Here is a 26,863-nt window from a genome sequence, read left to right on the forward strand (position 1 = left end):
GAACCAACCACAAAAAACCCCTGAGCGCCAGCACTCCACCCTTCTATTTTTGCCTTTGTACCTACAGGGGAACCGGGACTTTTCCCCAAGGAGTGCGGGCCGCTAGGGGTCTCCACCCTCCGAGCGCTGTGCAGTCCCCCTTGTTCTTTCTCCATCAATGTACTAATACCTGGGAACAGCGACATGTAAAATCATTAGTAATAGCTTAGAAATAGGGGCCGGATTCAGGGGTAGATGTATGGAGCAGTGATAAGGGAGAAATGATAAAGTGCCAATCAGCTCCTGACTGTTAAGTTAGAGGCTGGGTTTAAAAAGGAACAGTTAGGTGATGAAGTAGCAGGCACTTTATCACTTCTCCTTATCACTTCTCCTCCCTTATCACTGCTTCATACATCTACCCCCCAGAGATGTGAGCAATGTCTATGTTGCATGCTGCGAAGGGATTATTGGCCACTGCACATGCCCCATATACCTATTGTGTTTGCAACTGATTTGCAATAGCACACGCAAAAGTTACAGATGAAGTGCCTCTCATTCCTCACCGGGAATTGCCAGATCGGTGGCGGAGAGCCGCTCCATCTGACTGGGACACGTGAGAGTCCCAGTATTTTGGCACCGGGGGATGGAATCCCTGGTCATCTCTGCTTCAGGGAGATGGGCAGGGTTAGGGGGGTGCGGGGGGCTGCGGGCACTGACGGGTGATCGTCACGGAGGCGACGGAGGGCGGAGGTGGGCTCAGTTGGAAGGGGACGTGTGAGCATCTCATGCAAACGTGTCCCCTTTCGGCGGGGGCTGGTGATTTGTGATCTGACTGCCAGCCCCCGGCTAGACGAGAGGCGCTACATCTGTATGTGCAAAAGGAATGTCAGATAATCAGCATTTGGGGGATGCAACAGGGGTGGCTAGAGAAATGCAGCTGTGTCAGGATAATTTTCTGGGCATGTCAAAGTCAGCCACTGCAAATTTGGGGTGGAGGGAGCTGCAGTTCCAGGACTCTGCAAAGAAATATACCCATCATCATAACAGCATGATGATCAACAGCTGGCCACATGTTTGGCCATAACTCATAAGCAGTAGCCCTTTGTGTGCCAAGTGTATTAGTCAAAATACAGTAGGTGTGAAAATTGTCACACAAACATTTTTATTCATCGTAATGACCTGTAATGTTACCTTACAGTATATAGGAAATATAATCTATTCTTACACAACATTTTTCTTTTGAATTTATATAACAAACGTGAGCGACGCTGACAGAGATGTTGGCACTTAAGGGGTTAAAATTGCATTCTTATTTTACACATTTATGCAGTAGTTATACTTTTATTTATTTAGGGCAGGGATGGGGAACCTTCAGCCCTCCAGCTGTTGTTGAACTACACATCCCAGCATGCACTGCTACAGTTTTGCTATTTGGCCATGCCAAAACTGTTGCAGGGCATGCTGGGATTTGTAGCTCAACAACAGCCAGAGGGTCGAAGGTTCCCCATCCCTCATTTAGGGAGCCATGGGACTTATAGTGTATGGGTCCATGAGATACCAGCAGGGGGCGCCTGCATGCACAGTATGGTGACTGAGGCATTAGCATATTTTTGCAATTGCACAGCGAGTAAATGTACTTGCGTACAACGCCTATCTGTTTGCCATTGAATCCTGTTTTGTATAAATAAATCAGCTGCATTTCATTATTCGAGGCATGAGATTTGTAAATAAGCCTTTGGATTTTAAAATTGAGACATATGATTTAAATTAAAATATATTATGGCAACAATTTTATTGCATTCATATCAATAATGCTTGAGCTGTATATAATACAGGGTAATGGCTCCCTAAGATGTCTCAGTACTAGAGCACCACTATAAAACTACAGTATCATGTCTCTCAACCAAATTAAACTCCATTCTAATTTGTTTCTTAATAACATGCACTTCACAGTAATATGTAAAATGCTTGGCTTTATGAGCAAGTCAAAGGAAATGTTGTACAGTGTCTCATTTGCATTTAGCAATTATATTACAGTACAGTGTATTAAGTTGCAGGAAACATAATCTCACATCATAATTTAAAAATACAATTTACAGCACCTTTGAAGAACAAAACAAGATGGATATAAATAGTGCGCTAAACCACAGTAAAATCCACATCAAATATCTTTCTCTATATGGCAAATTTACTGATGCTATGGGAATCTTATGGATTGCTCCATGACTACCTGATCTGCTACTTACTGCTACTTGTAGACATGCAAGAAGTGTGGTGATAGGTCAGTGAATCACCCAATCACTACTTGCTGGCTAATGGACAATGATTGCACCAGTGAGAATGTTATTTTCCCAGTACTTCTATTTAAAGTGTATCTTAAGGCTCCGTCATCAGTAGGACAGCAGTGACTGGCCTGATGCCATGTGCCTGCTTCATTTCCTGTCATTTTACGACTGCAGGAAGAAGGAGTAGGTTGAGGCTGGATGCAGAATTAGTTGGATTGTGGACAGTATAAGTTTTGTTTGTGTTTAACCCCTTCCCGACGCAGCATGTTTTTGCCTTCCTGACAGAGGCCTTTTTTTCAAATCTGACATGTATCACTTAAGTGGGGATAACTTTTTTTTGCTTTTACTTATCCCAGTGATTTTGAGATTGTTTTCCCGTGACACATTGTACTTTAAATTAGTGGTAAATTTTGGTCGATACAGTTTTTTTTTTGTGAAATACCAAAATGTCGTAAAAAAATGGAACATTTTGCTATTTGCAAAATGTAAAATTTTCTGCTTGTGAGACAAATAATCATACCACTCAAAATAGTTAATAACTAACATAGACCATATCTAAACTTTATTTTTAAATCATTATTGCAAGCTCCTTTAATTTTTTTGGACACTAGGGGGCAGCAGAGTCTAAATTTTACACATCATACAGTTTAACGCTGCTTTTGGCTGTTCACGTTTGAACAGCCAATCGCAGCGATCGCCCATGACGGGGGGCATCGCTGCCCCCCCTGGGCAATGAGGGAGGATGTCTGCTGTCAGGGACAGCAGACATCGTCCCTCTGTCACCGCGTCTGTAGACGCGGTGGCACTTTGAAGTCATGACGTACATGTACGTCATGTGTCGGGAAGTACATCCCGGCCATGACGTACATGTACGTCAAATGTCGGGAAGGGGTTAAAGGGGGTCACCATAGGTGGCAACTAGGTCTGGACTAGCCTTGTGTTGTAGTAATGCTAATAAGTTGCTACATCATTATTTACATTATGCATGTGAACCAGAATAACTCCCATAGTCATGTGTGGACCAGATTTTAGCACTTGTGACTAGAGATGAGTGGTTTGGTTATCTAGATATCTGAATCCACACAAATTTTGTGGATCTGAATTAAACCAAAGTCCGGTCGCGAGCAGATTCAACATGAACCAAGTCCAGTTTGCATCTTGATTTAGAAATCTGAATATCGGATTTTGGACTCACAAAATTACATGATTTGAGCAGTTTTATCATTTATCGATTTTTGATAGATATTTATCTAATTTTAACTGAGCCAAAAATATTACCTGAACCAAAACACTTGGGGGTGGTTTTGCCAAAACTCAATGAAACTCCGGGGTCCTTGTATATGTCTAATAGTGACCAATCCAGGATGTTTTTGTCAGAAACTGGGCGTTTTTAACAAATGTGCAGATACTGTATCATAAGCAATACTATTATTATGAGGATGAGGATTATCATCATTATTATAAATAATAACTTTTTGTTATATAGCACAGCAAATTCTATTTCACTTTACAATATTAATAAATCACCCATGATATTTACCTAGTTTGTTTTGTGGAGGTGTTTCAGTTCTTTAACGCCCTGTACACACTGGACGATAAAATGAGCGATATTATTTTAGCCCCTGTGAGCGATATCACTCATAATATCGGCCCGTGCGTACACAACTGCCAACGGAAGACCCGCTCCATCGTCTGTGCGTGTACAGATCATGAAGTGGCCCGTTAATGATCCACGGGAGCGCCCATAGTCCGTCGATGGTTGCGTACCCACTGGCCAATATAAATAGTGACATTGCTCACAAGGGCTAAATTGAACACTATTGCTCATTTTATCACCCTGTGTGTACGGGCTATTACTGTTTATTAGACAGTTTGCAAACTCGGGCTGTTTGTTTAAGTTTCCTACACTGTTCAAACTAAAATTATTTGAAACTAATATGGCAATGATTTTGTACTGCAGTGTTCCAAAATCTGTTTCAGTTCGGAAAGAGTTGTTAGATTAAGATCTATATTTATTTGAGCATGAGAGCAGGTAAATCCTACGCGGTGTGCAATTTAACAAAGCCTGTATGTTCTCCATCCCGCATTTGCTGGTCATAATTCAGCAGCAATACAAAGGACCACACGATTATTAGAGTAATGCCACCTCACGGTAGCTTTGTATGAAATGGGATTACATACTGCTGCATAATAATTGTAAGACTGATTGGCAAGCACAAAATATTCTCTGTCAGGAATTTGCGCCTCTGTCCAATTCCCCAAAGAGGATTACATAAAGCAACCTTAATTCAGTGTTGTAGCTGTTCCCGACTCACAATGCCATTACGATGCAGTTATTGCTGGATGGGCTAGTGCAATGATTATGCAAGATTTAACGGGATCTAGGTCAAACATTTAACTTAATGGTTAAACCTGTAAGGAGGTTTGCAAACCTGTAATGTCCTGAACTATGTTAACTTAGATTTTCTGTGGAAACTACTCTCTTTTATGTATAAAGCCTCTTTAGAAATGGACTCCAGTTTGGTGACTTTTGTTTTTAGAGGTTATGGGAGGTATTCAATCCCGTACGATATTTCCGCCTATTCAATGCTGTCATTTCTGACAACATTGAAGGCAGATTATGACAAAACAGATCCGGCTTTAAAACAAGATGGATCTGTTTTGTCGGAAACGGCCGTGGATTGTCGAATAAACGGCCGTTTTTCGTAAATCTTGTTTTTCGGGCACACATACTTTCCGGCACTAGACAGCTGGAACATTGAATTCCGACTGTCGAGTTACAGTCAAGATGAGTGAAAACGGCCCGGGCCGTACCGACAGTTAGATCCCAGTTTTAATACCCACCTAAATCTACATATTATACTAATGACATATTGCAAATTATGGGGGAGACTCCTTAAAGCTTGGAGAGAGTTAAAATGGAGAGGAATAAAAAATTACCGGAGCTTATTGGTTGGTACTTTACCTCTCTCTGCTTTATCTTTCTCCAAGTTTTAATAATAATCTTCCCTCCTGTTTGTATAATGTGCTACCATTTTCCTTAGGCAAATAAGGGGTCATGTATAGTGAATCTATGACAGGCATCAGGTTTTAAATGAGTGTATATATATTTACTAAATACTTCAACTGAAACAACAATTTTTCTAAAACTTCTAAAAAAAAAATAAAGTTGAGGTTTTGGCCACAGCATCCAATCAGATTCGAGATTCAACTGTACTAAGTTTGAATCAGTTCAGTTGTAGTAGAGATACAGTACAGTAATTGCCTATTATTAAGAAGCTGGAAAAAAATAACAGTAAAGGTTACACTTTTGATTTCAAGATAAGAATCTTCAGCCGAAATATCTTTGCCTATAAACATGAAAAAGTTGGTAAAAGGGTTAGGAAATTACTGCTACTTCTTTGATTTGCTTTTAATAGTCTATTTTTTATTTATATGTATTATAAGCTATACAGTACTACTGTCACCCTTCACTAAAACAAACACAAAGAGAAAAAAGATGCAGGTGCACTATACAAACGTTACTACAGTAATTAGAGTTGGATTACATATTGCAATAAATAGAGTTTGGGGGGTCTGGCAAGGGTTATGGGCTTACCCACCATGTCCAGGTGGTATATGGTCGTTAGGTCGATAGCACTAAGGTCCACATAAGCCAAAGTCGAAAGGGCATTAGGTTGACACAAGCATTAGGTCAACTTGGGCTAGGCCGACAGTCAAAAGCTCAACATGGTTTTTTTTTTTCTGAGCCAACATGTGCCGACCACCGGTAAGTGAGAATGAAACAGTGTGCTAAGCGTAGTGAGGCACCGTGCCCGAAGCATGGTGAGCACAGCGAGCCATGTGAGGGGACGCGGTGCACCGATACAGTGTCCATGTTGACTGTGTTAACATTCAGGTCAAAAAAAGTAAAAAGACGAAGTTGACTTTTTGACTGTTGACCTAGACCATGTCAACCTAATGCTTGTGTTGACCTAAGCCCATGTCTACCTTCCCATGTGTCTACTTTGGCTCATGTCAACCTTCAGTTGACAATCCAATGCATGTCGAGCTCTTAGTGCTGTCAATCCTATGACCCATACCCATCCAGGTAACCTCATTGGGTAAGTCCCTAACATTCTACAGGTTCTATAGGGCGTGGGACACTTTAGCCTGGGATTTCTATTAAAGATCAGAAAAAAATCAGTTTCTACTTCTTATTCTTTTAGCACCTTCTAGAAGATAATAGATATAATCTGATTGGTTGCTAGGGGCAACATCCCATCCTCAATAAAACTCCCATTTTAGTAAATTCACTCCATAGGGTGTGCAGTCTAAGACCCCTCCCTATACAGTGGCAAACGCAGGATTTTTAGAGGGGGGGTTTCCAAATGTAATGCAAAATCTCCCACTCTGCAGCACATTGGAGTAAGTACGGGAGCCTGGGGGAGCGATAACAGCTCTGAAACTTGGTCTTGTTATACACTGGATACTTTATGAAATAGTGCAGATGGTCTATAGTACAGGCTGTTGCAAACATTTAAATAAGATAAGTGGTCAGGAAAAGGTTACACATGCCATAATAAATAAATACACAGACATAATAGAACCAGTACCGCACTTTCTAAGCTCACATTCCCCCACCTCATGGTAAGGCTCCTGTCTCTTCCTCCTGGCAGCTACACTTTGGTATATTGTGATGTTTGGAGGCTCAGATCCCTTACACTGATGTGGTGGCAGCTCTATTGATTATATTATATACCAGTTCTAATGTCATAATTTAAGAAACTTGCCAAGGGGAGGGGATATTTCTGTGCAACCAGAACCCCCCCCCCCTGCATTTGCCTATGCTATATACCCTTCACTAAGCCCAGGGCCGGATTTGTCACTAGGCCCGTGAGGCACGGGCCTAGGGGCGGCACCTACTATGGGCGGCAGCTGGCAGGCACCTGCTGTCACCCAGTTTGTTAGTCTCTGACACTCTTTTACAAAGCGACCGCTTGCTGCCGCTCCTCAGTGCAGGGAGGAGCTCTGTAGCCTCATCCCCACAGCTATGCCAGTGTGCTGTGCTCAGCAGCGCTGCTGCTGCCGTTCTTCGGCTGCCGCTGTACCTGTCCAACTACTCTGGGCAGCAGCGCGGGCACTGCAGCCTGAAACTACAGAGACCGTCCCTCCCTCCTTCCGAGCAGTGCATGCAGGTAATATGCCTGCCCTGCTCACACGCTGAAAACCTGAAACTCCGGAGTCCGTCTCCCTACACTCAGGTTACGAGCCCTCCCTCCTCTCCTCTCTTCATGCTGTACGGAGCAGAAGGGTTCTGGAGCACTTTAACTGTTTGCATCCTGTATATAAGTAAGTGCTAATAAATTGTCATGATAAAAGTGTGTACCTTCAAGTGTGTACACTAGGCGAAACATATGTTGTTGGTAACTGAATACTTGTGTTTTTTTTTTTATTATGGCATATATATATATATATATATATATATATATACACACATACACGGGTGCACATATACATACATATATATGGAGGGGGGGCGGCCAAAAAATTTGTGCCTAGGGGCGGCCTGACCCCTAAATTCGCCCCTGACTAAGCCTACAGTATGCTTCATCCAGTGTGAAATTATGATATAAAAGGTGCTGGTTCTCTTTGCTGTAAATTTTGGTGCCAACTTGTCAATACCACAAGACAAGTCATATCCTGGATTGGTATCAATATCCCAGTGCACAAGATTCCAATGTCCACAATGCTGACAGAGGCATCCCTATATTCAAAATTCCTAACCCTAACTGTCTCCTTCCGCAGCCCAATCCTGATACTCCTACATAACCCTCCACCTAGTGCCTAAATCTAGCCTACCCCTCACACAGCCATCCTTATCCACTCCTTCCCGCAGCCTAACCCTAACTCTCCCCATAGTGCCTAACCCTAACCCACCCCTCACACAGTTTAACAATAACCCACGCCTCCCACAGCCTAACCCATATCCAGTCCCTCCCTCAGCCTAACCCTAACTCTCCCTCTAGTGCTTAACCCACCCTACCTGCAGCCAAACCTTAACCAATCCTTCCCCCTAGCCATCCACTCCCACAGCCTAAAATTACCCCCCCCCCCCCCCTTATCCTGCTTAATTTCCTCTGCTGGGAAATTAACTATATGCCATATCCACCGTAAAGTGGGCCTTTGGCCGGCAAAAGATCATTAAACATTAAAATATTCAGTTCAATGGTGAGAAATAACATGCACAATGGCTTGTAAAAGCAGATGTTGGTAAAAATAGTCCTTAGGGTTAAAAGCCATATGCTGCACACAGCACCACAACAACAACAATTACATATGTTTATGTACCACTTGAAGTTTCTATAACATTTAATACTTATTTTGAGGCTATTTATTAAATCCCCGGTACTTATGTATTATCTGGGCTCCCATGTTAAATGCACCCCATTTTTTCATACCCCTACTATCCAACTACGCATAGAGTTGATTTTATATAGTGTGGCGAGCGCAGCGAGCCACCGTGCCCGAAGCGTGGCGAGCGCAGCGAGCCCCGCGAGGGGATGCGGTCTCATAAGAAAAACGGGAGCCCAGATATTACATAAGTACCGTTTAATGTTACTTACCCCCCACTCCACACACACACACACACACACACACACACACACACACACACATGCACACACCCAAACATCACCCCTCCCCATCGTTATCTGTACTGCATCCCCAATGTTGACTATATCATAAACACGCTACAGTAGCAGTGGGGACCAGTTACGGTCACTTAAAGATATAATTTATGATATCTTTCAATCTGTAAACTACAGTGTTTCATTCACCTGCATTATCGGCGATAGATCCTATTGGCTCATGTGTATGGGGCTCAACTACAGGCTGTGTTTCAAAAATAATTGGTTAAGGTGCCCATACACGCACCGATTTCACTGTGCTGTTCGTTTTGTACTTTTTAGGTGCTTATTGTTTCTCTACTTAATATTTCTCTATGCTTTAATAAATACACCCCTAGAATGGGATACAGTCACTAGGTCTACAAGCATTAAGTCGACAAGCATTAGGTCGAAACCACTAGGTCAACATGCGTGATGGTCGACATGCAGGAAGGTCAAGATGGGTTAGGTCTACAGAGTCTCTGGGTCGACATAAGCATTAGGTCGACATGGGGAAGATTGTCAGACGAAAGGTTTTTCGAGGGGGGGGGTTTGGAACCGTCATGTGCCGACAGGCAGTATTTCATGCCCTACCATCCACTAGGGCATGGTGGGAGAATAAAATAGTGTGCCGAGCATATCGAGCCATGCGAGGGGACGTGGTGCTACATTTCAGTGTCCATATCGACTCTGTTGGCATTCGTGGCAAAAAATCTGAAAACCTCCATGTCGACCTAATGTTTGTGTCGAACTAATGACCCTGACGACCTTCAGTCATATCGACCTTCCTGCACGTAGACCTTTAGTAATTTCGACCTTCACGCATGTCGACCTAATGCTTGTAGACCTAGTTGCTGTCTATCCAATGATCCCATTCCCCGAGCACTTTGCGAACAATCTGAATGTTGAGAGGTGTACTGTATATGAATTAAATACATAAAAAATTGGTGATCTCCCATTTTGAGCCTTGGGAACATATATTGCAAAAAAATGTAGATATGCAAAAGCTTGAGAGCTTGTCAGAAAAGAAAAATTAAAGGCAAAAACTCTAAAAAGTAAAGAGGAACCAGAAAAACAAAATTCAAGCCTGTTTTTCTGAAATTGTTAGATTTGGTTGACCGTTGATGTTTTATATATTCTCACTTTTACTTTCACACTCTATTTCACTCTCTTCACTGTTTATTTTAAATATTTCGGATTCAACTGAAATGCTTGTTCTATTGTGAGCTTACTTTGTGGTAAAATCACTAAACTGTGAATTCCACAAAAAATGATTGTGGCATCAAAGCAATTCCGTGTAGCATGTTTCTGCTACAGTAAATCTGAAACCTTGCCACTTGGAATCCCTAAAGCCACTTGCCTGATAGCTCCTGAGTGACACAAATCCCACAAATGTGTTAATTTAATGTTATCGCAAATAAAAGATTTTCAAGTAGTAATATTGTGTGTTTTTACAAAGCAAATCTAATTTCTTAAAAATGATACTGCACACATTCCGTTTAAACGTTAAATTCTAATAAGCAGCTTACTAAAAAGCCAATTGTTTTAGAAAACGTAACATTCCAGAACAGATTTAGCTAAAGACATGACAAGCTCTTAACCCTTTGAGTGCCAAATTCATTTGTCAAAATAGGTGTGAAAATTTCCAAGCAAACATTTTTATTCATCATAATGACCTGTAATGTTTACCTTATATAACATATATCATTTTTTATAAGATCAGAGTCGGAGGTCTCACCTGCAGCCGTTGCAGCCTCCCCGGTGGAGAGGAATGGGAACTTCACATGCAGAAGTCCACATGTGATGCGTCGAATGTGATCCTGTCGTCCAGGAAGGTCCTGAGCAGTTTAAGGGGAATTGGATGGCCAACTGTCGCTGCGACTTCTCAGCGATAACAATCTGATTCTGTCTATCATTTTCTTGGATGCAATAGAGAAACAATAATTTGATTGGGCAACATCACCAATTTTAATTTTTAGAAGCTTTAGTAATTTTACCACTAGTAGTCTGTTATGTGAGTAATCGATTCTGTCAAAAAAAAAAAAGCATCACATTTTTCTTTGGAGTTTTCTTTTCTTCTGAAGTTTTTAGATATAGTTACATAGGGGCTTATTCTGGTTCGTGCAGCTGGGCCGTACACGTACGTTCCGTGTTTTTTTGGATCTGCGCATGCGTACCATCTCCAATGCACAGGCGCGACCACTCCACAACGCTCACGGACGGGTCTTTCCGTGCGAAAAAACCTGTACGCGAGAGTACGGTCATTGGGGGCGGCATAGGGGCGTGTTGAGGGGAGCGGCCGAAATAATGAGGGAAAATGGGCGTAAACATGGGCATACACGGGGGTGTGCACCAAAAATGAACGGTGCTACTACCGCTCGATCGGCGAAAGCACCGATCATTTCGGACACAAAACAGGCGGCCGCCAACCGCCACCTCAGACCACCCCTACAAATACTGCATGAGAGCGGACGCCTGGGTCTGCTAATTAACGCTGATTACTACTCAAACACATACACCTGAATGTAATAAGCAATGCTGCAGTCTATTAAGTCCAAACCATTATTTCACTACCTGCAAGCCACACACAGCACTCAAACACATTGGAAGCTTATCTTTCTATACTTCTCTACATTTAAAGGTTTGTTTAATTTAAGGTAAGAATCTTTTTAAGACCTGCTTATATATGCTAAGGTAGGTATTTGTTAAACATTTATACACATTCACTACGTGTTTTCATATACTTTACACAGTAGCACACTCAATCTACACAAGTCGACATGTGTCAACGTGTTCACTCTAATACAAACATATGTTTTGTATTTATGATACAAATACATAAACCACATCTAACAGCTACAAAGGATGTTTCAGCAATCTTTTAAGCCCATGGCCACTATTTTGCACACAATCTTTGTATAGTACCCAAAATACAGAACTATACCACTTTCTGATCTGCTATGAATTTAATAAACAATAGAGACCCATCCGTGCACGGTGGCGTACGCTCAGATAGCCGCAAGAAGTCGGTGGGAAGACGGACGAGAGATGTCGTAAACGGTGGTGTACGCTCTGTTGTACGCCAGTTGTCGGAGTCTAAGGGGTGATCCGTCTGTGTACGTTGGCGTACGCTCAATTGTACGCCACTCCCCTTTGTCGGTGTTTGTGCCCGTACGTATGCGGCTGTTTTGTGGGTGGACTTTACCTCAACGGCCGCGTACGGAGAGCGTACGCTGATATGGAACATACGCACGATTGACCGCACCAACCAGAATAACCCCCTTAGTCACATAGTAGGTGAGGCTGATTAAAGACTTGCGTCCATCTAGTTCAAACAATGTTTATAATAGTTTATCCTTGTTGTATGGTATGTTCTGATATTGTAAAGACAGATTATGTTACTTATTTGTACCCGTGGAAATGTAGTAATCTAAATTTTATTAAAGATTAGGATATGGTTTAGTCAGTGAATAAGACTTTTATAGTGATGAATTCATGAATTTATGTCTCAATGTATGTGCCTAATGCATTTTAAGTGAATTTGCAATTTAAATTAGGATATGGTAGATATAAGAAATATTTACTGAATTCTGTGGCTGCCTCCATGACAGGGCTCCATCACATATCGTTGAGCATTCTCTTGCTTTCTCATGAGACAGACATATAAGGGCAGATGTATTAAGCCTTAACGAGATAAATGCAGGGGTGATAAAGAGCGATAAACATCCAGCCAATCAGCTCCTTACTGACTTTTTTCAAACACAGCCTGTGACATGGCAGGTATGATGTGATTGGCTGGATGTTTATCTCTCTTTATCACCCTTGCATTTATCTCTTGTTAAGGCTTAATACATCTGGCCCATTGGAGCATACAGTATGTAATAAGGTCTGAGATTGGCAGAGGGGCGGTGTGACAGACGATCTCTATTTTTTTTAAAGTGGCGATCATTTACAAGGAATGGTTTTGCCTTGTAAATGATTGCCATTTTAAAAAAAAAATATCCGAGATCGACCAGCATCCCACTGTATACAAAACTCTTATATAGGGAGAATAAGAGGGGGTTACTTCCTCTCTGCAAGCGGCACAAATAATGAATATATTAGCTGTTGTTACATCACGAGGTTAAGAGCAGAGCTGCTGAACATGAACAGTGGTAGCAGCCTCATTCTAACACGTTTGCTGTGTGTGGATCAGAGAGTTTGTACCAGGAAGGAGAGACAGAAGCCTTACCAGGAGGTGGGAGAATGTGTGGTTATAAAGAGCAATACTGGTTCTATTATGTTTGTGTATTTATTTCAGTGGCGGTTTTTACCTATGGGCTGCAGCATTTTGGTGCCCACTTGTCAATACCACAAGACAAGTCATATACTGGATTAGTATCTTCTAGAAGGTACCAAATAAATAAGAAGTAGTATCTGATTGGTTGGTTGGCAACATACGATATGCAATAGAACTCCTATCTTAGTAAATTCACACATTAGACTTTTATTAAAATTGAGATATTCACATCAAAAGTGACCATGTGATCTCTTCCGCTGTCAGGATTGCAGACATCTTCCCCTATACTTTCCAATTTTCTGGCTATGCAATGCGGGAGGGGACAGCCATGTTCGAGGTCTTGGGGTATGGCACAGGCAAGTTGGTTGTATGGGACATGGCACCATGATTGCATTATTGCGCCCCTGCTTCTACATTGAAGAATTTCTGGTTATTGTGACTTGGGGGAGGGAGGTTCTACAATGACACATTTCAGCTGAAATGACATCATGAAACTTAACCCTTTGAGTACCAACGTTGCTGTGAGAGAGCCCCAAAATATCCGCTACAAATGCCAGCATCGCTCTCACCTGAATTTGTTTGGTGCAATATTTAACTAAACTGATTAATTGACTTGTCTATACTTGTCTATATATCCCTGTATTCCAAAAAACAAAATATTCCGAAACCTGTGGTTTTTCAGAATATTTTGTTTTTTTTTTCTTTACCCAGCCACTTTTTTTAATACTCACCTCGTCCTCCGATGTCCACGGCAGTCCGGTCCCAGGGGTGCATTGCACCATTGCGTTGGCATGCTGGTGACACAGGCGCGCACGTGCACTCGGGCAATGTGCCCCTGGGACCAGAGAGACCAAGCTCCTGCGACCGGCGACCATTAGGAGGTGAACACGGTAGCATGCACGGCGATTTAATGCTGCAGCGCAAACAAAAATTGCTGGCAATATGGTCACTCAGGGGCAGATTTATTAAGCTTGGAGAAGAGATAAACTGGAGATAAACTGGAGATAAGGCAAAAGGAGATAAAGCACCAGCCAATCAACTCCCAACTGTTCAAACACAGTTCATTGGCTGGCACTTTATCTCCTTTTGCCTTATCTCCAGTTTATCTCCAGTTTATCTCTTCTCCAAGCTTAATAAATCTGCCCCTCAGCGACCATATTGCCAGTGATATTTGCACCGTGTGTACACAGCTTAAGTCCGTGGGGGAGATTCTCTAAGAATCTCCACCCCCCTTCGCCGCCCATCGCATATTTAATTATCGCATATGCAGTAACATATGCGATAATTAAGGCAAAGGACAGCTCTTGCGTTAAGAGCTGTCCTTTGCGGTGAGAGTCGCCGGGTCCCAGCAGGTCCCGGCGGCTCCCCCCTCCCTCACACACCCGGCGCTGCTGCTGCTGCGCCGGGCTCTCCTCCTCCCTGCACCCGGAAGAGGATCAGTGCAGGGAGGAGGTCACAGGTCCGGGCAGCACTGCGCTGTGCTGCCCGGACACGGGTGAGGGGGGGGAGGGGGCGATGCGGGGCGGCGGCGGGCCGTTGCGGGCGGCGGTGGGATGCGGTAGAAGCCCATAGGCTTCTATGGGGCATCGCCAGATTTTTTTGGCGATGCCCCCCGCCGCTGTAACCCGGCGGGGGATGCTTAGTGCATCCCAAAATGCGGTAAAAACCCTGATAACGGGGTTTTTACCGCATTTCTAGTATAGAGAATCTCCCCCCATGTGATTTTGAAGTATTTTCAGACGCGAAAGATTCTTTCTGTTGTTGAATAGTCCATGATAGTCCATGGAGTGCATGAAGGCAAAGCATTTTTTTTTATATAACAAAAAATGGGAGCAAAATTATAAAATAGATATAACAGTATGAGCTGCATACTACGAAGACTGTTATTTAGAAAATATATTGTCAGTTGATACTTATTTATAAAAAGTAGAATTTGTCTTAGGTGGATCAGACATTGAGCATGAGATTTGCTTAGTATGATTCTCATATATACATATATTTAGCAGCAGACAGATATAACAAAGAACAAAATCAATTAAAAATTATTTTCATTTCAACACCTTTCTGTGGCTTGAACATGAATCTCTTTAATGCCTCTGTTTACCAGGTTGTTGAGATTTTTTCCCTTCTGAAATACCAACGAGCTACAGTACAGTATGCTGCTGCTGCCCTCTGTGGTGATATTACACAGATCACACAATCCTAAATATATGAAGCCGTGAAATTATGGAGAGGAAAATGTGTTTGAATCTATCACCTCAGATAACTGCAGCAGAGACCAAGATACTTTTGTGAAATACAATAACGCATTCAAACTTCCACTGATTTTATACTTTATAGAAACAATGATTGTACTGGTATTTACTGGTGTGTAATGAAATTAACTTCATTCATTACACAAATGTGATTATGCCCATACGGATTCAGTATTGAATCCCGGCGGTCGGGATCCCGGCGTTCAGAATCCCGACGCCGGAATCCCGACAGCCGAAATGCCGACAAGGGGGGGACGTGGATCGCCCCCCCTTGCGGGCTCGCTGCGCTCGCCGCGCAGCGGGCCCGATTTATTCTCCCTCCAGGGGTGTCGTGGACACCCCAGGAGGGAGAAAGTGTCGGCATTTCGGCAGTCGGCATTTCGGCGGTCGGGATTCCGGCATCGGGATTCTGAACGCCGGGATCCCGACCGCCGGGATTTTAACTGCATCCCGCCCATACACGTTGCGATTATCACATGCGTTTTGAACTTTTAAAGTTCAAAACGCATCGCATTGGATAGAATCGCACCGTGTACCTGCGGGGATGCGATGCGATGCGCGTCCCCGCGGGTACAATATTGTATAGCACAAAAAGTATCTGCAAGCAGTACTTTTTGTGCTATATTGCATCGCATTGCATCACTTTTGTAGTACATGCGATGCAATGTACATTACTTAACTATAAACTGAAAAAAGAAGAGGCTAAAATCGCATCGCACAGTACAGTAGATCGCATCGCATCACCCTTCAAGTGCCAAAATCGCATGGCACAAATTACAGTAAGTACAAAACGCGCAGCAGACATATCAGCACGTGTTTGGGCACCTATACTTTGGGTTAAATGCACTGACTGCAAAGTGAGCCGGCTCCCCTCCCACTGACTGCAGGGTGAGCCATCTTCCTCCTCGCTAATGACAGCAGGATCCCTATACAAGCACTCAGCCGTGGTTGGCTCTATGCATGTCCATGGAGACGCTTTCAGCCAATCAGGGCTGAGCCAACTTCGGCTGAGTGCTTGTATAGCTCTGTGACAGAGGGGATCCCGCTGTCATTAGCAAGGAGGAAGCCGGCTCACCCCGCAGACTGTACAAGGGGAGCTGGCTTACCCCCGCTGTTAGTGCAGGTTGAGCTGAGACAGTCACCACTGGAGACTGGAATGATAATGTATAGTGGTGTAAATTTAGTGTATGTTTATTAAAGTTATACTTTATTCTGTGTCTGTGTTTTTATTTAAACATTCTTTTTACAGGTGAACTACAAGTCCAACGTGGCCCATTAATGCCCCGCATGCTGACACTTGTGGTTCACCAAGTCCCAGCATGTGGGGGAGGCCTGCTGGGACTTGTAGTTCACCTGTAAAAAGCAATGGTTTTTTTTTAACATTTTTCACTTATCTGCCCAGCATCCACTGCCCAGGGACAACGGGGACAGCCCTGGACTTCAGCCATGGATGGGTGAAGCCTGTGGGGGGGGGGGTTCCCCACTCCCGCAGGTACCAAGTCCAGGGCTGACCAACCAGGGTGCACATGGTATGTCCCTTGTATTTTTGGAACCAGGACCGTTCCATAAGTCCGGGGCTGCTTTCAGAAATACGGGGGACACCTATGTTTTTTGTACCCTGTATTTATGAAACCAGGTCTAGTTCAATCTCTTTATGCTCAAGAGGGGGACCGCATGCCATTTTTTAAAAATAATTTTAACTTTTACACATTTTTTAAGACAGAACCATGCACAGATCTCAATGATCAAATTCAAAGTAAATTTTTTTGTGATTTAACGTTTATCAAAAATCGCTCCCTATTAAATTTTCGAGTTGTATATTTTATAATGGGAAAATATCTGGATGGGAATTGGATGTGAATTGAAGTGTGAGGGAAAAAATCACCAGTTAAAAATGTGTGATTTTCGCGGCAAAAAGTGTGATTTTTACCGCAATTCATATCCTATTAAATGTGCAATTTTTGGAAAACTTGCGTTTTCGGAAGTTTTTTGCGTAAAATTCGCGAAAGTCTAAAAAAAACACACTCTATTAAACCCTTAGAGTTTTCACAAATTCATTTACATGTTCAGCAATTTCCCCCAATAAAACAAAGAGACATGTATTTCAATGAAAGCAAGCAGAAGATAAAAAGTGCAGAATCTACCAGGTTCCATTGCGGTGGCTTCCACTTGCTATTTGCAGAACGCAGATTTGGATTGCTGCCTGCAGATCTGCAGGTAGAACTGTAACCAGTGGTGGTGTTTACCTATGGGCTGCAGGGCTGCAGCCCCCCAGGTAAAATCTGCCACTGTCTCTGCCTAAAGTGAAGCCAGATGTAGTCTGTGAGACTGCTCTGGCTTCAATGTGACTGGCACTGACGTCCTATTGGAAGTCCGACCCGCCAGTCACTCAAGGCAGTCCCATTGGGAGGTGTTCCCTCCCTCCAGGATGCCTCTCTGTGCGCACATGCGTGGCAGCCCCCAAATCGGGTTCTGCGCATGTGAAGTACAGCGGATGATACAGCGCATGCATCGGACCCGGGAATTTGATTAAGCTTCTGGGGGCTGCAGCAAAGGCAGCCCATGGAGGCTTGGGCCAGTGCATGCGCAGCATGTATGAAGTTATTACTCATGCACTGGCCCCATGTAGGGGACCAGCGGCCGGGACAGTGAAGGATGGTGCGGGGATCGCAGTGGGGGGAACGGAGAGGGGGGGCCCGCATTGCGGCAGCAGCCCTCCTCCAAAATGACTGTAACTGGCAGATAAATGCACAATGGGGTTGATTCTGATGTCCGAACTCCCTCACACGTTCGTAAGGATAATTAGATGTTAAAGATCTGCTCATGCTCATAAGCGAATATGCACATGTGCAGGCAAGGGCGTAACTACCATAGGTGCAGGGGGTGCAGCTGCTATGGGGCCCAGAGCTGAGAGGGGCCCACTTTGCCTGTCAAAGTATCATGTGCTGTATACATTTTTCAGCATTAGGTGATAAATAGGGGCCCTTACAAACTTTTGCTATGGGGCCCACATATATCTAGTTACGCCACTGTGTGCAGGTCTTCTCTGCGGGCACCTTGCATAGTTTCCAAGATACTTGCATGGGGGGAGATGTGGAGTAGGTGGCCAGGCAAACACCCAGCATTTCCTGGGCATACTCACAAGAACGCAGGGTGCACCCAAAAAAAATTGAGTATCCCCAAGCGAATGGGGGTGATGACCTGCCTTCCGGGGGCAGGCAGTTGACATCACCGGAACTAAAACATGCCAAAACATGCCCATTTTACCTACAATCGGTTGAGATTGTATCAAAATTGGGGGAATTGAGGCCAAATCGTTCTGGTGTGTACCCAGTATAAGTTCCTGGATGCCAAAACACTGTGATTTTTGAGACAAATTATCATTCCAACCTGTAGGTCACTGTGTAAACGGCTTAGCGTCTTTATACATTATTTTCTATTTGTGAAATAAGTAGCACCGGCAGCATTTAATGTAGTCTGCTGTAAAAGGCTACCGTTGTAATTGTTAAACCAGTAGTTCACATGGTTTTGCCCATTTGAGAAAGTCTTTGCTTTCTCAAATTGGCAAAACTTTGCTTTTGCGATCAACTCTGAATCAGGCAAGTTTTTAGCTATGTGTGAGCCTCTGAAACATGTCCAAGAAGCCTCCACTCTAGAAGCTTCCAAAAAGAGACTAAAGCCTCATACACACTATGCCATAAATGCAGACAATATTTGCGATCATGATTTGTGGCGCATCTCATTCCAGTGTGTATGAACGATAATGATGTGCACTCCCATAGGTCTTTATCGAGACGACGCCCTCTCTTATCTGTACATACTTGCTGTCCAATTTTGTCATTTATCTAGCTCCGTGTGCATTAACGATAAAAATAAAAATAAAGTTTTCATAAAACAAGATGGTTACTGGTAAAGCAAACTCTTTATCTTTTAAAATGGTTCAGGGTGAGATGTACTAAGCCATGAAAGTGATAAAATGGAGAGTGATAAACCACCAACATGGCGGGTAGGAGCTGATTGGCTGATGGTTTATCACTCTCCATTCTATCACTTTTCAGGCTTAGTACATCTGGCCCTCAGTAGCAATCAATTCATCAATATCTTTGTCTTTTTGTCGTTATGTTTATCGTTCGAAATCGTTCAGAGTGTATAAACCTTAAGGATTCAACTGTTTAATGAAGCATTTCATTAATGTCCCTTTAATTTCTAATAGCAAAGAGCACCCCAAATGTTTATCTCACAACTTGTGTTCCTGTTATTTCTTGCTTGTTTTTTAATCATGTGTTTTTTTTTATTCTGTAAGTGTAAAGCACAATGAGTCCTACTGGGAGATACGAACTACAAAAATAACATTGGGGTTTATTCTAGTTCATTCTTTCTGACAAAATCCTTCTTAGATGGACAAAACCATGTGCACTGCAGGGGGGGCAGATGTAACTTGTGCAGAGAGAATTAGATTTGGGTGAGTTATTTTGTTTCTGTGCAGGGAAAATACTGACTGCATGATTTTACACTTCAATATAGATCTCACTTTGAAGAAAAACCCCACCCAAATCTAATTCTCTCTGCACAAGTTACATCTGCCCCACCCGCAGTGCACATGGTTTTGTCCATCTAAGAAGGATTTTGTCAGAAAGAATGGACTAGAATAACCCCCATTATTATTATTATTATTATTATTATTATTATTATTATTATTATTATTATTATTATTATTATTATTATACAAATGATCACTTTAAACATTGTGGGGGTAACTGATGGACACTTGGCTATAATGGCTCAGAGCAGCCTGCAGTGTTAGATCTCCCACAAGGCACGGTCAGCACTTGCCTAGAGGTGACATTTGCTGGGGGTGGGGGGCACACAGTAAGCTCACTTGCATTAGAGCCCTACTAGGCCAATGGCAGATGACTACTAATAGAGTCTAATATGCAAAACAAACAATTACTATCAGTTCTGTGCACTAAAATGCATTGCTTATAAGTCTGGCTGGACTGTCTTACTGTATTTGCTGTTTAACACCATTTATCCTGCTTTGTGTCAGCTGTTCTTGCAATTGGTGGTATAATGGTGTAGGGATTGTTTTCTTGGTACACATTATGCCTCTTAATACCCATTGAGCACTTTTTAAATGCTATATTCTGCCTAACTTTTGTTGTTGACCATGTGCCTTCTTTTATATCAGTGGTTCTCAACCTCGGTCTTCAGGACCCCCACACAGTGCACTTTTTCCATGTCTCCACACCGAATCACAAGTGAAATAATTAGCTCCATATGTGGATCTAAAATGTGTCAGTGAGTAATGAGTGCACCTGTGCCCATGCTGGGTGACCTAGAAAACATGAACTGGGTGGGGGTCTTCAGGACTGAGGTTGAGAACCACTGCTTTATATCGACATGCTATCCGTCTTGTAATAGCTGCTTCCACCAGGATAACATGCATGTAGCAAACCACATGCCAAATCCTTATGATTCCAAGAATATGTCATTGGGTTCAGTGTATGATAGTGGCCTCCACAGTCATCCGCCGTCAGTCCTGTCCAGCACATTGGGAAGGGCTGGACCAATGGTTTTGCATCATGAATGTGCAGCCAACCATCTGCAACAACCTTGTGATGTTATCATGTCAACGTGGACCAGAATCTCTGAAGGAATGTTTCAAGCACCTTATAGACCCATGCTATAAAGAATTACTGTATAAGATTAAATAGGGGTGGGTCCTTAAATGGGAAGGGTCCCTAACCAGTAGATTAGATATATCAGGCATGTGCAACCTGCGGCCCTCCAGCTGTTGTGAAACTACACATCCCAGAATGCCTTGCCATAGTTTAGATATTAGGGCATGCTAAAACTATGGCAAGGCATGCTGGGATGTTCGTTTCACAACAGCTGGAGGGCCGCAGGTTGGACATGCCTGAGATATATAGTGTGTACCTAAGAAAGTGGCTGTTGAATGTATATTTAATACAATTTTCTTCATCACATTTCTGCTTGAGGACTATGATTATAATCTTCAATAAAATATAATAAAGAAATCTAAAAGTGTGCAAAAAAGGAAAAAAAAATTATAAACTACCTTTTTTTTGCTCTGTTCTCCATGTTCCATTATATACCTGTCCTAAAAAATAATGAAATACATTCTGTAAAGTCATACGCTGGTAAAAAGGCACAGAAATACCTCTATGTTATAACTACAGTATATAGAAAGTTTCTAACTGGATAGGGAATTTCTTAAAATAAAACATAACAGTTGAACAGGTCTGACACTTTTACAGTACTTGTAAGAATTCCTTGAGCCTTTGAAAACCATGTAAGTGAGTGTACCTGGGGTAGAGGGCTGTGTCTAATCATTCATCTCTAGCTGGGTAGCATCAATTGCCATTCATCTGCTTCCTTGGAGATGTCGGGAAACAATGAAGGAGGAACAGAACAACTGCAATAATTTATAAGTAGGCTGACCACTGAAGTACATGGTTAACAGCTTAATTATCTAGGTGTCTACTATCAGGAACAAATTTGTCCAGTTTCACATATTTCATAATTGCTCTTGAAATGGCATAATGATAAGATCAGTACGGGGCAAAAATTAGAGATTACCGTAAATGTGCTTAATTTAATTTTTCTAATTATAATCCTAAATGCTTAAATACCTACGCTGATAAAAATGAACAGACAGTTACTTTTAAAATGCCACCATGTGTTTTTTATAATAAAATGAAACATTTCTGTAATTTAATAAATATCTTTTTTTTTTTTTCTTTTTCTTTTGACAGTATTAATCTTTGTAGCACAGCAGGAATCTGTAGATTACAATTAATAGGAGAACTTTTGACATACAAAACATGTTGTATTCTTTTTAAAGTCTAGAACAATGTTAGTTGCTGTATGTTTAGTCCTCAAAAAATGAAACCAAAAATTATTATGATACGCTAACCTCTAAGCCTCCTGAATAATTTCACTGTATCCATTTGAATATGTTAGAGCTGGAATAAAAATATTAATATAGAATAAATTGGACAGACTTTATATGGCAAATTTTTTGTGTGCCCAAATTTAAGAAATACAGAACATAAAATGTACATAAAATTTAAGAAGAGTTGCACATATATGAGTTTAGTAGAATACTCTACTGAGCACTTTCTTCCATTTCAGGGGCGAACAGTGATGTCAGCTGCATGCTCCCCATTCTCGGCTGTCATATCTATGCATACAGATGGAGTACTTCCCATCTTGGCAGGGGATGGCGCTGGCGACGCCAGCCGCCATCCCCCGCCATGGCGAGAAGGGGACGCCCGTGCACGTCCCCTTCCGACGGCGCTTCCAGACGCTCCCCCGGGTCACCGCTGGCTTGTCGGCGGTAACCTGGGGTCCCCGCTGCCTGCCCACACCCCCCCTAACCTCCCCTAACCCTGTCCGTCTCCCTGAGGCAGAGACAGACAGGGTTTCCGTCGCGCTGGCGACGGAGACTGAGACGCGCGTGCGCGTGAGACACATGCGTGTCTCATTATGATGGATGGCGAGGCTGCTGGCGGATCGCCAGCGGGACGTTCTGGCGATCCGCCAGCAAGGATGTAGCCTGCTACATCTGTAACTGTATGAAGAATAAAAAAATGTTGGACTTTTACGATAAACTCAAAGAAAAGTTTAAAAGGAAATAAAGTTTAAAAGTTTAAATAGTTTCCACTATTACAGGATCTAAAGGCCAGTAAACTAAGAAAGAAAAACAATGAATGCCACGTCTAGGGTTTTTAAGGACTCCGAAATCCCACACATCCATTAGCATCAGATTGCCAAAGAAGAAAGGATTTGTGCCAGCGCTGGCTGTTTTAGGAATAATGCAATGCACGGTTCTCAAAACAATATAACAATTTATTAATAACAATAATAATAACAGTATAAAAAAAAATATATATAAAAAGGTGAATCACTCTAGTGATGAAAATTGAAGCTAGTTATCACGGGGATAATCAGGTGTTTTAGCTGGTTAGCTTGGAGTTCAATTGTGAATTAGAGAATTTGAGCTGTATATTACCGTCCCATTTGGCCCAATTTGAATGGCCTGATGCTGTGACACGATGTCCAAAAATTGTCCTATAATTTCAAGGACTCAAGATTCCCACTGGTGTCCTCTTGTATCCCACAAATGAGGTAGTCCAGGAAAAACGAGGGTCTTTTGGGGAGAGATGGACGGGTCACTTGGCAGAGTGGATGATGGCAAAAGAACAGCGGTATTCACAGGTGCTCAACGCGTTTGCCCGGGTATCACCGGCTTCATCAGGAGCAAGTATGTTTGTAATGGGTTCAAGACATGGTTTTATACCTGATAGCTAATCAACTATGAGATTCACCTGTGTACATAATTACATACTAAAAACATTTCTATCATGAGAACCGTGTTTTTCAATACTAGACATAATAATAATATTCATAATGGAGGCAGTCATATAACTATAAAGCCATTTTGCACATCAGAAATAGTTTTTTATGATAAAAAAGGGGGGAATCAGGGAGGTCCCTTCATTGGGTCACATGACCCGCAGTAATTAGTTCTGTTTTAAGGTAGAGGAATACGATCAGAGTGTGTACTTACACATTTAAGAACATGCTTCCCTGGTTGTGTCACAGTGGTCTCCGCGGCGTACCACCGTCACGAGCCGATTGCCGGTATCAGCAACGTTGGTGGTGATCCACACACGGAGTTCCGGGTCACAACAGATGCGTTGCCGAGAAACAGGCGCGGTCACGTGATACATTACGTGATTCGCGTCGCGCTCGGCAACAGGATATGCATCCTTAGCCGCACTCGTCTGCCGGGGAAGACGGCGTCATTACATCACACAACGTGTGATGCTCCACGGCAGGGAGGCGGGGTCCGGACGGAATATCGCGTTGTCATAGCAACGCCCAAGTGTCTGATCTCGAGAGATCTGACCAGGGAGCATAATATGTTTGAATCTGGATCCTATTTGCACGAATCCATAGATGAGTTAGACAACAAGGCAGTATACAAAAAATAGTAATATTACTATATATCATCTTTCATTTGTGATGGTCATTTCATATGAGACAGGCAAAAAGCAAAAGAATAAAGTTCATAAAGATATAGAATTATTTACTGGTGAAAACAATAATAAATGATATATAAATATACATGATAACATACATAAAATTCATATAATAAGATATAATCAATAGAAAGGGTTTATATGAATCAATCAGAAGTAGGGGAATTTTTAGAATGATATATTGATAGTGAATAATTAATGCCAATAATGATAACAATAATATATGATAAATTAAAAATATATATATAAATAAAAAATGGGGGAAAATGAGGGGGGAAGAGAAAGAGGCAGGCAATGTACAGTATCACAATATAGTATTTAATTCAATAGTCTCATTCAATCCATCTGGGTGTAATGAATTGAATTTCAGTGTCCAAAAGATCTCTCTCTTACACAATAGATTAAATCGATCACCACCTCTCGGAGTGTGAACAATATGTTCCAAGCCTGTGATAGATAAACAGGCTGGGTTAGCATTATGGTGATTTTTATAGTGTCTAGATACACTGTGTTGTAAAAAGCCCTTCAAAATATTACGTCTGTGCTCCATAAATCTTGTGCGTAAGCATCTTGTAGTTCTTCCAATGTAGGGGAGGTTACATCCACATCTTAAGAGATATATCATATATGTGGAGTCACAGTTCATAAATGATCTGGGTACATGAGACAGATATTCGGGGGGGGGGGGGTTGTTGTAATAGAGGATTTTTTAATGTGTTTGCACATCGTGCATTTGTTTTTCCCACATTTATAAAAACCCTTTGGTTTTTCTGGGAGCCACGTTAGATGGTCACAGGTCTTTTTAGATGGTCCTCGGGTGGTCTCTTTTTGTAGATGGCTGGGTGCTAAGATAGTTTTCAAAGTTCTATTCTTTTTGTATATCATTTTAGGTTTCTGAGGAATGATTTTGGTTAATATTTTATCTTGATGTAGTACTCTATAATTTCTCATGATTATATTTTTGATGTCTCCTGCACAATTATTAAATTTACTGATAAAGGCTAAATCTCTCTCTGTTGTTTCTAAGGGAGTTTTTTTGAAACTTTCTTTTTCTTTGATGGATTTTTGAGTATTATTTTGTTTAAGTAAATCTTCTCTATTGAGTAAAAGTGTTTTTTGTATGCCTTCCTCCAGTAGATATTCTGGGTATTCTCTCTCTCGAAAGGATTCCGACAGAGCATTTGCTTGTTTCAAAAATTGGTCAGTTTCCGTACAGTTGCGCCGAAGGCACATAAACTGGCCCTTTGGAATACTGGTCTTCCATGGCATGTAATGACCACTCTTAAAATGGATGTAAGAGTTGGTATTAACAGGTTTGATATAATTAGAAGAAATAATTTTGTTGTTTTTGATCTCGAGAGTCACGTCCAAGAAATTAACAAATGACTCACTAAAGGTGTGTGTGAAGGACAAATTATAATCATTAAGATTGAGAGAATGAACAAAATTAGTGGCAGATGTGAAATCCCCATCCCAAATTATAATAAGATCATCAATATAACGGCCATAGTAGACCAGACTCCGCGCCCAGCTGCTCCCCCACACATGGGTCTCCTCCACCTCCCCCATGTATAGGTTTGCATAGCTGGGCGCAAATCTGGTCCCCATGGCCGTCCCCATCACCTGTAAAAAATATTCACCATGAAACGTGAAGTAGTTGTGTGAAAGAATAAAGGAAATACTATTAATAATGAAGTCCCTATGCTCCGACTCCAGATCAACATCCATTTCTAATCTTCTCTGTATCACCTCACATCCCAATTTATGTGGGATGTGGGTGTACAGAGCACTGACATCCAGTGTTAGAAAGGCATAACTGTCTTTCCATTCGATGTTTTGAATTTTGTTAAGTAAATCTCGAGTGTCTTTGATATATGATCTGAGAGTCGGAACATAGGGTTGTAGGAAAAAATCAACATAATGTGAAAGATTAGCTGTGGTAGAACTAATACCAGAAACTATAGGGCGCCCAGGAGGTGCAATAAGGGATTTGTGAATTTTGGGTAAAAAATAAAAAGTGGGCGTGATGGGATGTGTGGGTAGGAGAAATTTGTATTCTTCCCTGGACGTGACTCCCGATACAACTGCTTTGTCTAACATTGTTTTGAGTTCATACAAAAAAGCATCTGTCGGATCCTTTGTCAAGAGGGAATAAAATGTAGGGCCTTATTCTGGTTGGAGCGGCCAAACGTGCGTACGTTCGCTATTAACGTACGCTAGCCGCACGCGGCCGTTGGGGTTAAGTCCACCCACAACTCAGCCGCATACGTACGGGCATAAACAACGTAGAAGGGGAGTGGCGTACAAATGAGCGTACGCCAACGTACACGGACGGGCCAGCCCTTACACT

Source organism: Crinia signifera, chromosome 7 (assembly GCF_055691185.1).
Source record: "Crinia signifera chromosome 7, ASM5569118v1, whole genome shotgun sequence".
NCBI classification, from domain to species: Eukaryota; Metazoa; Chordata; class Amphibia; order Anura; family Myobatrachidae; genus Crinia; species Crinia signifera.